This window comes from Protobothrops mucrosquamatus, unplaced genomic scaffold, assembly GCF_001527695.2.
Source record: "Protobothrops mucrosquamatus isolate PMUCROS unplaced genomic scaffold, P.Mucros_1.0 scaffold20, whole genome shotgun sequence".
Classification (NCBI taxonomy): domain Eukaryota; kingdom Metazoa; phylum Chordata; class Lepidosauria; order Squamata; family Viperidae; genus Protobothrops; species Protobothrops mucrosquamatus.
The window spans coordinates 3,850,699-3,863,680 of record NW_015386405.1 but is presented as its reverse complement, the minus strand read 5'-3'; positions in this window follow the sequence as shown (position 1 = coordinate 3,863,680).

Here is a 12,982-nt window from a genome sequence, read left to right as displayed (position 1 = left end):
ATGCAGATATATGATGGTGTTAAAGGTATCTTAGCAGGATGTAAAGTGTTATGAATAAAGCTACCTTTTGCAACTGACTGAGTGTGATTTTGTCAGTGCTGATGGTGTTCAAGTAGTGATCTAGTTGTTTTGGGATTGTACCCAAGGCGCCTATTACTATTGGTATTACTTTTTTGTTCTAATTCTGTTTGCAAGTCTTTGTATTTTGTGATCCTCTCCAGTTCTTTCTCTTCTCTTCTGCTGTTTCCAGGCACTGCCACATCCACTATCCAGACTTTTTTGTCTTTCTTATCAACAATTGTAAAGTCTGGGGTGTTATGTGGCAGGTGCTTGTCTGTTTGAATTCTCTAGTCCCAGAGCAGTTTAGTTTTTTTCATTTTCTATTACTTTCTCTATTTTATGGTGCCATCAGTTCTTGCTTGCAAGCAAATGATATTTCTTGTAAATCTTACAATCCAGCATCAGTGCAACTTTGTCATACCATTGTTTTTACTCAGTCTGTCCAATTTTCTTACAGCAGCTAGCGAGATGGTTCACTGTTTATTCAGCTTCTTTCCAGAGGTAGTATTTACTGTGTTGTTGTTGTTGTTGTTGTTGTTGTTGTTGTTGTTGTTGTTGTTGTTGTTATTATTATTATTATTATTATTATTATTATTATTATTATTATTATTATTACTATTATAGATTTAATCTTCAATTTTATTGGGACTGGTAAAAACTTAACAGTTCAAGTCCTAACCAAAAACTTAAAAGTTGTTAAGGTAACGTCTTAATATATAAGCAATTCCTAGTAAGGTGGTTTTTTTTCAAAGTCAATTATAAGTCCCTCTCTGACCTATTGTAGCACTATGAGACATCCCTATGTATAATCTGGCTAAATAGCTATCACAATGCTAAAGCTCTCGAACAACACAGTCACATTATCCACACAATTTCTGACAAAACTACAAGGCTTAAATGTGGCTCCTGCTGAGACCATGGTGTCCCTATTTATATCCAGCCCTCTTAGCATATCAGTAATAGATAGAAAACTAGAAGAAGAGTACAACACAGATCAGAACAACCTAACCAGGACACAAATCATGAAGATATTTAAATACTGTCAATGCAACTTCTTCTCATTCCAAAGAGAAATGTATGAACAAAGAAAAGAAACACTCATGGGATCCTCAATATCAGGACTCATTGCAGAAATAATCCTGTGTGAACTAGAACACCGTGCATTTTAGAGCTACACACCTAAATTCTGGTGCTGTTACCTGGATGACACATTTGTCATCAAGAGAAATGTACTTAAAAACTTTCATACCATACTGAACTCCATCTTCCCCGACATACAGTTCACAATGTAGGAAGAAACAGCTAGGCAATTACCATTTTTAGATGTACTTGTCAACAGAGGATGGTAGCCTAGAAAACAGAGGTTATCACAAGGCCACCAACACCCACACATTCTGAATTTCAATAGCAACCATCTACTGTCACACACACACACAAAACTTTTATCGGAACACTATATGTCAGGGTGAGAACCCATTGTAGTATCCAGTAAGCCAAACAGCTAGTTTGTCACATGATTTGTCACAAGATGTCTGTGCAACATGGTGGGGAGAGAAAGGATACAAGAATAACCACAGGGCACACCCTACCATACATCAAAAACATTTTGGAAGCTGTAGAACCAGTTTCCAAGATCTTCAAGTGGGCATTGCACACTGCCCAGAGACTGACCATACAAGATAAATTAAGCAATGTAAAGATCACTTGGAGGTGGGAGATACTTCCAATGTAATCTACCGGATCCCCTGCATGGATTGCCCCTGTGACTATGTAGGACAGATGGGGAGGAAACTAACCACCAGATTGCAAGAACACAACCTAGTGGTCAAATGAGGGGACCTGAACTCATTGGTAGCCTCATATTGCAATGAACAAGGACACACATTCAATTTTGCAGCTACTAAGATTGTTGGATAAGCAGGCACAAAAACAGCCAGGGAAGTGATTGAAGTCTGGGAAACAGGCCACTCATCAGTCAACAGAAGTGACTTATCAAGTACTTAAAAGGTGAGGGCTGGGCAGCACGAGCAAACAACAGCTAATGACTTAAAAGCCAGCCACCAATACACCCCAGTCAACATCTAAAAAGCTACTTACAACAGGCATCATAAATACCACATACAGAACAGCACACACTCTGCTAGAGAGAAGTTCCCTGAAGATTGGCTCTACCACGAGTCTGAAAGCTCGGAAGATAAAACCTCTGATTCTGATGACCATTCCAGATTGGATCCTGCATCAATAAGTTGTTATTAATATTGATCATCCCACAGTCAGCCAGATGTTCAGACAGGGTTTGGCATTTTTATCTACCTATCACGTCCTTATCAAGGATCTGGGATAGGCAGATCTGGATTTTTGTTGGTGTTACAAATATCATCGGAGGATGGAAGCTATTCTGAGTACAGCTGCCTTCTGCAATTGACTTATGGCAAATTTGTCAATGCCAATGGGATTGCACCCAAGGCACCTATTACTATTGTTACTACACTTGCTTGCCTTTGCCACAGTTATTCTATTTCTATTTGTAGGTCTTTGTATTTTGTTATCTTCTCCAGTTCTTTCTCGTCTATTCTGCTGTCTCCAGGCACTGCCACATCCACTATCCAGACTTTTTTGTCTTTCTTAGTGACAATTGTTAAGTCCAGGGTATTAGGTGGTAGGTGCCTGTCTGTTTGAATTCTACAGTCCCAGAGCAATTAAACTTCTTCATTTTCTGATTTTCTCTATTTTATGGTCCCATCACTTCTTCCTTGCAGGCAAATGATATTTCTTGCAGATCTTCCAATGCACCATTGTTGCTACTTTGTCATGCCACTGCTTTTAGTCAGTCTGTGTGATCTTCTTGCAGCTTACCACTGCTTCTTCAACTTCTTTGCATAGGTGGCATTTATTGTCTGTTACTGTCTTCTCAATTCTGGCTCTGTATGCAATTGTCCTTAAGGCTTGGGCTTGTGCAGCCAGAATCGGACTCTTTTTTCAACTTTCCTGCTCTTAGTCATTGCCAAACCTTGTTATTATCTGTTTCCCCTATTATTATTATTATTATTGTTATTATTATTATTATTATTATTATTATTATTATTATTATTATTATTATTATTATTATTATTATTATTATTATTATTATTATTATTAATCATTGCACAGAGCCAGATGTTCAGACTGGATTTGGCATTTTGTCTTCCTATCAAGTTCTTACCAAGGACCTGGGATAGGCAGATGTGGATGTTTGATGTTATTACAGATATCGTCGCAGGATGGAAGCGGTTCCTAGTAAGGCTGCCTTTTGCAATTGACTAATGGTGAATTTGTCAATGTCAATGGTGTTCAAGTGGTGCTCCAGTTGTTTTGGACACCCAAGGCACCTATTACTATTGGTACCACCCTTGCTTGCTTTTGCCACAGTCTTTATATTTCTATTTGTAGGTCTTTGTGTTTTGTTATCTTCTCCAGTTCTTTCTCGTCTATTCTGCTGCCTCCAGGGACTGCCACGTCCACTATTCAGACTTTTTTTGTCTTTCTTATCGACAATTGTTAAGTCCCAGGTGTTATGTTGTACAGTAGGTGCTTGTCTGTTTGAATTCTGAAGTCGCAGAGCAGTTTAACTTTATCATTTTCTATGACTTTCTCTATTTTATGATCCCACCAGTTCTTGCTTACAGGCAAATGATATTTCTTGCAGATCATCCAATGCACCATTGTTGCTACTTTGTCATGCCGCTGCTTGTAGTCAGTCTGTGTGATCTTCTTGCAGCAGCTTACCAGGTGGTCCACTGTTTCTTCAGTGTCTTTGCATAGGTGGCACTTACTGTCTGTTGCTGTCTTCTCAATTTTGACTTTATATACATTTGTCCTTAAGGCTTTGTCTTGTGCAGCCAGAATTAGTCCCTCGGTCTCTTTCTTCAATTTTCCTGCTCTTAGCCATTGCCAGGTCTTGTTATTATCTGCTTTTCCAGCTATTTTTTTTAATGTACTGGCCATGTAGTGCTTTGTCTTCCCATGCCTTTATTCTGTTCTTCATTTGATCTTTTTTTTAGGCCAGTTTGGTATTGAGTAGTCAGTAAGCCTTTCTGGCATACTAAATTCACTGCTTCTTCTTCATTGTCCTTCAGATATTCTTCCAAAACCCTTTTTTTCTTCTTCAACCATCTGATGTACTTGCAATATTCCATGCCCACCTATTTGCCTTGATAGGTAGAGTCTGTCAATGTCGCTGCAAGGATGAAGGACATGATTCATTCTCTTTCTTTTTCTGGTCTTCCTATCCATTACTTTTAGTTCTGTTTGAGTCTGGACCACTGTTCCAGCTGTATATCTAATGACTGGAATTGCCCAAATGTTGATTGCCTTGATGGTATTTCCTCCATTGAGTTTCAATTTTAAGATTCTGGATGTTGTTCTTTCCATAACTAGTGCATTCAATTCAAATATCCTCTTCTTGTTGGACTTGATCTGTAATAACAGATCATTATTTCTTGTTTTCAATCATTGTATATTTGCGATGGGTAAACACCTTTTCTTCCAGTAGTTCTCCAGCTGCTGGCCTTGGTTTTCTCAGCCAACAGTCCTGAGTCCTGTAGCCCAGTTTTCACCAGATACCCAGGAACTCCAACATCTAGCGTGGACCATGTTAACACAGGTGACATCTAGCTGGTATGGCTTTCTGAAATTTACATCTCACCATATTTTTTTATGGGAGAGACATTTTTTATCTGACTCATCTGATGAGACCTGTCTAGTATGGTTGAACCTCTGGCATAGCTCTCATCTTCCTCAGAACACACAAGCCCCACAACCACATCAAAGTAGTGCTTCACTGGGAGATGATGATGATGATGATGATGATGATGATGATGATGATGATGATGATGATGATTACTACGACAACTATTACTACTTTTATTATTATTATCCATACTTAATTTTTGAGTGATGCACCATACTGGGAAAAGTGGATAGAAACTAACTTTGCTTTATAATTTGCATGTACATATTATTTGTTCAACTCAAATTATTAAAATTGAGTTCATATTACTCCCTATATATTTATTAATTCCCCCATCTGTGAGATGCTATTTATAACAGAATATATTCCATTATATATTCTGCACAGATAAACACACAGGCACACAAAGAGACACTCATTCATTTACACACACACAGAGAGAGAGAGAGAGAGAGAGAGAGAGAGTTTAGCAGCAATTTTTTTGAAGAGCTGGGGGACTTTCCTGAAGATGTATGGAGTCCTGGAACAATTAGCTGCAGTTCATACTTTAATTTGCCAGGCAGATAACTATGTGATAAATTAAGTTAAATATATGATCTTTAAAACTCGTTATTCAACCAACTTCAGATATACTATTTGTACTCATCACAAAATATAAAATAGGGTTTTTTATTATTTTTTTAATGTTCTATATAATGGAAGAGATTTAGTAAATGCCTTACTGCTGATGATTATGCCTCTCTCAGTCTTTGCATAGGTGAAGAGCAGCAGAGGACCACAGCTGTAAGCGAAATGTTTTGTGTCTACTGAGGAACATTCTGAATTAAAGAAAAAGTCGTGATCATTTACCTAATGGGGAACTATTATAAAAGTATATAGTAAGCCTTTTATTTGTTGCTATTATTATTATTGCTTATTTTTGTTTTGGAGGATTTACAGAGAAGATGAACAGGACTTCTAATTATACAATCAAATTGGTAATATAATATGCTGTATTTATATTGCATTATATTATCCATCTATTTAATTACTTTTTGATTCATAACAAAATAAAAAGAAACAAAAAATAAATATAATAATATGAAAAGAAAAATTAAATACATAGTAAAACAATTAAATAGAACATAGAAGGGACATCGGAGGTCTTCTAATCCAAATCCCTACTCAAGCAGGAGACTCTATACAATTTCAGACAAATGGTTGTCCAAACCATAAAAAGTTTTAATTAAAAATTTATTACATGGAATATATTGATCAGTTTTCCCACAGCTTCAATAAAAACTTAATTCATATTCAAATATGTCTTTCATCCAAGATTTTAAGTTAGGTTTACTAAAAATTTACTACCAAATTAAAAGATTCTTTTTCTATGCTGCTCATACATGATAAATGCAAAGTTTTTTTCATATTCCAACAGAATCCAACATTTTGGAATATAACTAACCAACGAAGTCATATCTTGGCCCTTATTTGTTTTCCCCAAATGCCCTATGTAAAAATGCATGAAGCCAAAACAGTATCAACCATGTGTATAAACCCCATGCTTCAGGGGCCCTTCCCGCATGCTATAACATAGAAATAGTGAAATATAGAATTTGCTATTCAACTTTTAGAGTGGCCATACTTGTTCAATCTAATTCTAAAGGCACATTGTCCTAATTCAAATTGAATAAATAATATTTAAATTGCCTATATTGTACTGAATTTTTAAAACATTAAATGTTTCAAAAAATGTTGGTACATTAATGAAACAATTTCCCTTCCACTGAAAAAGACAGAATAGCAAATATTTTCTTATCCATATTTGTGTCCTGTCATATTTTGCTGTTAGGGAGTTCAGAGACATTGCAATGCTTCAATATCACAGTGCTTTGATTTTACTACTGAATTGTTCTGTCAAGCCTTCATCTGCATTTGAATGCCCTTTTCCCCCTCTTGGCTCAATCTGGGAACATTTTTCCTTTGTTCTCCTGTTTGTTTGTTTGTTTTTCTTTCTTTTATTCTAAGCTGCCTCCAAAACTGCAAACTGTTTCTTTACAGATACATAGTTTAGAGAGATCATTCACACTTCTTTCTAAAGATTGTTTGGTCTTTCAAGAGCAGTATGTGAGCAGACTGACTGCAACTTTTCAAAATCACTGTGAAAAATTATCATCCCTTTCAATGAAATCCATGCTCAAAAAATTATTAGTATTGCTCACATTCTTGTCGGCCTGCTCATATTTCTGTCATTGATCACCAATAGCTTAACATTCCCAACTGTGATCATTTGTTTTGTAACACTTACAGAACAAAACTAACTTAGCATTATATTACATGTTGTAAGTATCCAAGACTCAATTATTAAAAGATCTGTGGGAAGTCAGCCCCCCCTCAGAGAAGGAAATATTAAAAGGGCAGAATATTATATTTCCTCAAAGGATCTTAAAGAGGCAAAAAGCATGCCCAGTTTCTTCTTAATAGCCCCAAGTCACCCTCCCCCAAGCAGAAACCAGCTCTATAGAAATGCAGATGTAAATAATGTAATCCATTCAGGAAGGTTGGAGGCCTCCAGCTAGAAGCTTAGGAAGACAAAGACACCTAAAATCTACATACCCGGCCCAAACTCTAAGACAGGGCATAATAGGATTAACCCACAGATGCCAAAGGGGCACACTCAGACTTAGATCAAAAGTACATGACATAGGAAATACAAAGCCTCAAACAGGAACAGGAAACAGCCTCAAGAGCCCCAGAGGGTATAAAAACCCACTCCCTACATGTGCTCTCTCTCTTTTCTTCCAGAGCCATCTTTCTGTCTGGCTCTCCTCTTCAATAAACTGCAACCTTCTTTCTAAAGCAGTCACCGTGTTGTTTATTCCTGGCTTGGACTGAACCATGATGAAGACCTTTCCTTCAACAGATCAATTATAAACATAATATATAAACATAGTGGGCTCTCTTTCCAAATAAGCATCCATAGAATTATGCTTGGAGTTTGGGCTAGAATCAGAAATTAATGTAAGTTCATATGTTACCCACCTTTCTTTACAAGCAGAGCCTTTATTTTTAAAAGTGTACAGAACTTAGAGCCTTTTTTTTCTGAATAAAGAGAGTAGAGATATTCGGAATTATATACATTACTATATATGTAAACATTAGCTAGCTTGAGAATAATGTCTGTCACAAAACTGATTTTTTGATAAATGAACGGCCAAGAGTGTTTGTTGCACACAGCTGCACCAACATGACTAAACCAAGCCAATTCCAAAGCCATCTTTACTGGATCAGCCTTTCAAAGCCACTGTAGATAGGCAGAACCACCTAAACAGGGGGGGGGGGGGAAGAAGCATCTCTCTTATTGCCAATAATGCCAATTTCCATGCCAACCCTCTCTTCCCTGCCAACTGCTCTGAATTAATCAGTGCACAGACCTTTTGGTTAGGTCCATTCATATCAAAGAGACAAGAAGAGGGATATATTTTGTTGCTTTCTTCTTCTTTTATCAAAGATCATTGTTTGATTTTTTTTAAAAAAAACCACAATATTTTAGTCAGACTTCTTATAAAACCCAGGATAGAAAGGAAAGAGGAAAATTAAAGATAATATCCACCTGCCAACTCAGTTGTTTTGTTGTTCTTGACTAGGGCTTGGTTTAGTATGACAACTACAGATACAATCAAACATGGGAAATCTCATCAGTATTATGTGTTTTAATTGTATTTATGTAGGTACTCTCATGTGGTAAGAAAAGTAAAAAAATTTCAAATTCTTGACTGCAAGGAAGCTTATATGTAGTTGTTCAGTTGTATGTATTTATGGGGAAAATTTATTTGTACTCCAGCACTGTCTTGATACTCACTCAAAACGTTTCATGAAAGATCAAGCCCTTCTTGGTTCTTATCTGCTTGGTTCTTATTTAATGCAAAATTACTCATTTTTCCATTTTATGAACCTGAACATGGAATGCAATTTTGTGTCAAAATCCATGCAGTTCATCATTGTGCAGTTCCAACATACAAAGGTTTGCATGTAAGATTGAAAAACTGTGTATATTGGCAAACATTTTTGGGTGGTTGGGGGCATGCATGTACAGTATGTATGTGTGTGTGTCTGTGTAGTATACAGACATATACTATTTTGTGTGTGTGTACAAAAATAATAATTTATTAAATGTATATTCCAACTGTCCCCATTGTAGAGAGTTTTTCAGTTTTTCAGTTATCAAGCTGTGACATGACTCAGGCATGAACAATGATGCGAAGAAAACCTGATCAGATCAAGCCATGCAAAAGTCATCCTGGCAATAGCTGCCAGCTGCTCATTGAAAAGGAGCTGTGAGTCCAGGAAGATATCCAAATTGCATATCATCATTGATTGGGAAAGTACAACCCCATCCAAAGTCAAAGTTGGAATATCCCCAGATCTGGGCTGCTCAATCACCCACAGCCACTTGGTCATTATAGGATTGAATGGGAGATGGTTCTGGCCCTGGGAGAGAACCTCAGCAGGTTCACTTGGCTAGCCCAGGGTCGAAAGATATGATTGGGTGTCTTTAGTGAATCCAAATCAGCAGATGAACTCACCTAGTGTTTCTGTATAAGTGTAGGAAAGGAAGGGAGAGAAAATAGAATCTTGTAGCATCCCACAAGTGAGGGACCCAAGGCACAATCTCTCCCCACCAACCAACATTGATTGGAACAGGGCCCAGAGAAAGAAAGAGAAGTACTCATAGAACCAGCTTAGAAGGTTACCAAGGTTGACAGCATCTATACATTAGGAAAAGCATTCACAGAAATGTGAATATTATGGAAAATGTATTCACACAAATAGACAAGATATGCATGCAGGTATTTTCTTTTAAAAGTATAACTTGATACAAAAATGGGCCAAAGTAAAGTTTTGGAAAAGTGCATGCAATATTAAAAATCATAGATTTATCTATCCCTACACCATGTCATCCTGATAACCTCTCTTTCTTTCCAAATAAATTGTGTATTGAGACTTGTTTTCTTGTACATTTAATATATGAAAATTAAGTATGGTCTCCTGTGGCCAAGCTTCATGGCCATATGTTCGTGAATGAAAATCTAACTATAATTATGTGCTTTGAAATGCAATGAAGTTAGATGTCAGTTCTGTAGTCTGTCCTGTTTAGTATTCATGATGTGATGGCAAAAATACCTTTTTCCAAACCATCTGAGTGTGTGAGTGGAAGTAATTAATCTTCTTTGCCTGATTGCTTTTTTTTTCTTCTCTGTCTCCCATTTTTAGTTTTCACAACATAGAGCACCACAAATTTGCTTACACTCCAAATACAATCTAAATACAGCAAAATGAGACAAAAGATATATTTGTATCTCATGAACAGTATTGTAAAATTTTCCTGCCCAAATTATGCAAGAAAGTTCTCGTTCTTCTAAACAGTTACCACCATAGCATATCTAGTCTGCAAACAATGAAAAAGCATAATTGCTATGGTTATCCTAATAAAAACAAAATAAAAGTGTTTAGATTATTGTATGGAAAGCTTGACCACAACATAGCTATAGTTGGTTGGATCTAACTTTAGTCAGCCTTCGAGTAAATCAATTGAATGGAACTTTCAATGGAACTTAAATCTGTCAATTTGTTATATTTAATAATGACATTTGGTTTTGATTCCCTGACAGCGGGAAAGTTATTTATGTATTGTTTCTTTGTTTGTATGATTGATTGATTGATTGATTGATTGATTGATTGATTGATTGAATAACCCTCACACCTTCTGCTCAAGTAAGGTAGCACAGAATAAAGTTTATACAACTTTAATTCTCAGGATGATTTATAACATTTCAAGGAATGATCATATTCATTAAAAAAGTTAAAACCACATTAAAAAGTTAAATCGACAGAAGCAGAACAAAGGCTACAAAATAAAGCAAGGTAATACTGAATAATAGTTAAAATATGCAATTTTTTTTAAAATAGATACTGGGTGCAGAGATGTCATGATATTGTGTGCAAATAATCACATGCAGTAGGCTCCACTCCTCTCATTTAAGGTTGCCTAGCCATAAGAGAATTAAAAAGAAATGATGATGTTTGAAAACAAAATGAGGCACCAGAGAAGAAGAGGAGACAATTCCTTTTTTTAAAAAAATGTATATCAGGAAAAAGCATTTGTTTGTTTGTTTTTTGTTTAATACTATGTGAATCTGAAAAAAAAAATCCTGGAAAAAGGAACAATTTCCCTAAATTGATCAAAACTCCTATTCCATTCAGTTTATCCTGAAAGACTATCTCTCCTGAAATCCCAATATAACACAATATTAGGCTTGTACATGGGGAAAAGCCTTCATAACATAGCAGGCACATAGTGGAATCTTCTTCACTAACTCCTTCCCTCCTTCTGCAAATGCAAATTTTCTTCAGATTAAATGCAAGCGCTGCCTAATGTTCATGTTAAAAGATTGATTGGATTACAAGTCTCATCAGTTCTGATCATTTGAATGCAAGAAGGGAATAGAACATTTTTCAGACAATGAGAATTTGGACTTGTTTGTGAACTTGTGCCTGGATAAAAATGTAACAGAGAATCCCTATTGGATAAGATGCATTGGCAGATAAGGTATAAAAATATTGATTTGGGAGGAGCGAACATAAAACTCATTTTGACCTGTCTGTCTTTACTTGAAGTCACTCAAGGGAGAACTTCAGATCTGGGCAATTAATCAACATTCTGTTCGCAAGTAGTTTCTTATCAAGAATGAAACTCATTTTAATATTTTCTTACCATTACTAACTAAACTCACTCAATGGGTGATCTGCTCTGAGTGATCAATAGTTAGTTCTCCTTCCTGCATACATTTTTTTTTATCCAGTGGAATTTCACTGAATCAACTCAGACAAGGTATTCTTAATGGATTGGACTTGAGGCCAGCCAGTGTGATTATGGATTGATATTGTCTTACATCCATTTGTGAGAAAAGAATACATCATAGCAGTTTGAAAGTGCATGCCAAAGTGCACATTTAACTGAAATCTGAATGTAATGCAGTTATCTAAATGATCAGAGCATTGCCTGGAAGGTATTTTGTTACTTAGAGATTGTGTATATATAATTTAGGATTACACATTTATCTAAAGTTAACCTAATTCCCATCTTTGGAAGACAAAAAAAATATCTGATTCTGGGTTAACTGGAAAAAATTCTGCAATAAAAACTAATGATCACAGAATTTGCATGTGTTGTTTTATATCCCGTAAATAGTGTCTCTTAAGCAAGAAATATGTTTTTTGGGTCATATAGTATATACTTTGTATCATAAATCTATAAATTTTTATCCTATTTCCTGGGACTTTAAAACTTAATTGGGAACTCATCTAACACATTGTGTTAGCCGTGGTGGTACAATGGTTAGAATGCAGTATTGCAGGCTGACTCTGCCCACAGCCAAGATTCAGTCCTGACCGGCTCAAAATTGACTCAGCCTTCCATCCTTCCAAGGTCAGTAAAATGAGGAACCAGATTTTGGGGGGCAATATGCTGACTCTGTAAGCCACTTAGAAAGGGCTGTAAGGCGCTATGAAGCAATATGTAAGTCTAAGTGCTATTGCTATTGTATGAATCTTCATTCCAATCAAAGGTGACATGGTCTTGGAATTCTTCCAAATGAAATGGGTGTCAGGAGGGTAATCTTGGGCAGCATAAGCAATTTTATCTTTTTTCTCCATCTAGCAGATGGCCAAGAATAAGAATGCCATGTTATACAATTAGTACCTTTATCCATGCTGTCTGAAGATATTCCTTTCCTGGGTGTAATATAAATCCATTATTAATTGTCCTAGTTGGACAGTGGGGAACATAGCCAAAAGTAGAGCCTGTCCTAGGTATGCAATAAGTTCAAGAGGCAGCTTCTCTAATCACTTATGTTCCACAAAACTCAGAATTCTGTGTCAGATTTTTTTTTTAATATCAGAGGTCACATTATTAGATCCTTGGTCCTCCAGTGGTTCCAACAGTACTGGATGAGCCTTCAAAAATTTGTAATTTTCTATCTCAGTCCAAAAATAGTCTTACAACCTGACTTGCTTTCAGGGATGTTCTAGGCTTGCTTTAACCTAGAAAGTATGCCACTCAAAGGCCTTATATACCTTTTGTCCTGGTAAAAGTTGTGGCTTTAATTTGCCCCGTATATGCTAGGATTCTTTTCTACACAAATGAGAATAAAA